Genomic DNA, 2,500 nt, shown 5'->3' with positions numbered 1-2,500 from the left:
TCCTCCCCTCCCTTCCCCCCCCCCCCCAACCGCTCCAGCCGCCCCACGCCGTGCCGTGGGGGCCGCGCTGCGAGTCGGCCGGGCCGGGGGTGGCGGGGGGCGGCGGGGGGGGGGGGGCGCGCTGGGAGGAAGGAGGAGGGCCTCCGGCCACCGCGGCCGCCGGTAGCGGCCCCCCCGGGTAGGGATGGCCATGGGCCCCGGGCTCCGGGCCCGAGGGTTCTCGGTCGGAGAGCCGGGCGGGGGTTTAAAGACTCGGGCGGCCCGATGCGACCCGGGGGGCAGCCGGGCGTGCTGCCGGAGGGGCCGGGGGGTCGGCGCGCGCGGGCGCCGCACCCCCCCATGCCCGCCGGCGCGGCCCGTGCATGCCCCGCGGGCAGCCGGGACGGAGAGGGGTACCCTGCCCCCTCTCTCCGCGGTCTGGTCTCGGCGGAGAGACGCCGCGCGGTCGGCTTGCGCCGGCCTGCCTCGAACGCGCGACCCCGGCGCGAGCGCGTGCTCGCCGCCGGGACGGCGAGCCCCCACCGCGGGTGGTGCGGACGCCGAGCCCCAGCGCATCCCTTCTCCTCCCTGGCCGGTGCTCTCAGTCTCCCGCCGTGGCCGTCGGCGGCACCCTTCCTTCCCTCCCCCCCCCGCCCTGCCCCGGCACTCCGCCATCCGGCGCGCCTGCCTCGCTCTGCCCGACCCGGCTTCGCTGGGCGGCAGGCGGGCGGCGGGCGGGCGGGCGGGGGCGGCCCCTCCCGGTCTCCGCGTGGAGGCGGGGAGAGCGGGCGCCGTTCCCCGTCCGTCCCGCCTCGCCCGTCTGCCTGCCGCCAGGCGTCTGCCCGCGGAAGGGACGGGCGAGTGCGTGGCGTCGCTCGGGAGGCTGCGTGTGTGCAGGCGGGTGTTGGGTGCCGTCTCCGGGGCGGCGGAGCTGGAGGCCGGTGAGGCGAGCGAAGGAGCTCGGAAGCGTGCGGCTGGCGGGTCGCGGGCGCGCGGGCAGCGGGTGGCGCCGCTCCCAGCGGCGGCCGGGCTCCGACGCCGGGGCTCCGCGGGGACCCACACCCCGGTCCCTGAGGCAGGTGGCGCGGCTGGCGCGCCGCTCCCTGCTGGGCCAGGCCGAGCCGGGCGCCTGGGCCGGACTCGAAGCGAGAAAGGGGTTGTCCCAGGTCGGGAGCGAGGGCTCCCCGCCCCTCTCGTTCGGGTCTGTTCTCCCCCCCCCCCCCCTTTTTTTTTCCCTCTGTGCTTGTACGGTCAGTGAGGCGTGCCCTCTCTCTCCGCTGTCCCTTGCTCAGCAGCCGGCGTCGGCGTGAGGAGGGAGGCAGAGCGGATGGGGGCCCTCAGGGGGCTGCGAAAGCTGCCCGGTCCCCCCGCGCGCGCGGTGGGGACCGAAACCGAGACAACTCTTAGCGGTGGATCACTCGGCTCGTGCGTCGATGAAGAACGCAGCTAGCTGCGAGAATTAATGTGAATTGCAGGACACATTGATCATCGACACTTCGAACGCACTTGCGGCCCCGGGTTCCTCCCGGGGCTACGCCTGTCTGAGCGTCGCTTGACGGTCAATCGTCACCCCCATTGCCGCGTTGGCGCAGCGGTGTGCCGCCCCTCGGGGGGGGGCCGGGGGGGGCGGCGGCGGCGGCGAGTCGGTGGGGGGGCGGCGGCGGCGGTGAGTCGGCGGCGGCGGCGGAGCCGGGACCACCGGTGCGTGCACCGGTGGCCCCGGTCTTCCGGCTGGCCTGCCTGCCCGGCTCCGGCCGACCGTCCGCCTCCACCGTCCGCGGCCGGCGTGCCTTGCCCTGCCCTCCCTCCCCTCCGAGCCCGGTGGCCACCGCTGCCCTGCGCGGTGTGTGCGGTGTGGCGCGGCTGGGGCGCCTCGCAGGCCCGCGCCGCCGGGGAGAGGGGGTGCCTCTCCTCCCCGTGTGGGCCCGGGCCTTCGTCCCCCTAAGTGCAGACTCGGGAAACCCCCGCTCCCGGAGCGCCCGCTGTGCGGAGTTCGTCCCGCCGGGCCCCCAGGTTCGGTCGGTCGCGGTGGCCCGGCACCTGCCGCCGCCGCCCGCCGCCACCGCCAGTGCCCGCCGTACGACGGCTCTCCTCCACCACTCTCCCGGTGGTGCGCTGGTCCCCCGTTCCCCTCCGGCGGGGGGGGACGGCCGGCTGCCTTTCTTCCCCTCCCCTTGCCCTCTCCCTGCCCCGACTGCTGCCGCTTCGGCGCCCGCCGAGCCCCCTCTGCCCCCCCCCGCGGCGCACCCGCGTCCGTAGTGCGTGCCGAGCCACTTCCACCCGCCGGCTGGCGTCAGCCGCGGCGTTGCGTTGAGGCCGGCAGCGACGGCGCGCGGGTGTCTCCGCGGGGCGGTGGTGTGGGGCAAGCGCGGGCGGCGCCGTTCGGTGGCGAGACGGGGGAGGGGGGGGGGCAGAAAGGGGGGGGGGAGGGGCGCTGCCGCGCCGTCGTCCCGTGCCGGGGCGAGAGCGGAGGTCAGCGGCCGGGGAGGAGGAGCCAGCCGCGGCCGGTGGAGGGGCTGTG

The 2,500-nt window shown here is 77.9% G+C and overlaps 1 non-coding gene across 1 annotated transcript; it reads left to right on the top strand.

The window, feature by feature from the left end:
- The first annotated feature begins 1,377 nt into the window (after positions 1-1,377).
- LOC138063116 (5.8S ribosomal RNA) lies at positions 1,378-1,530 on the top strand. Its single transcript, XR_011136709.1, has one exon. It is a non-coding gene; the product is annotated as a 5.8S ribosomal RNA (ribosomal RNA).
- Positions 1,531-2,500: the final 970 nt, after the last annotated feature.

Source organism: Struthio camelus, chromosome 31 (genome assembly GCF_040807025.1).
Source record: "Struthio camelus isolate bStrCam1 chromosome 31, bStrCam1.hap1, whole genome shotgun sequence".
Lineage (NCBI taxonomy): Eukaryota > Metazoa > Chordata > Aves > Struthioniformes > Struthionidae > Struthio > Struthio camelus.
Note: the sequence above shows the minus strand (reverse complement) of the source record. Positions and strands in the feature narration are given on the sequence as shown.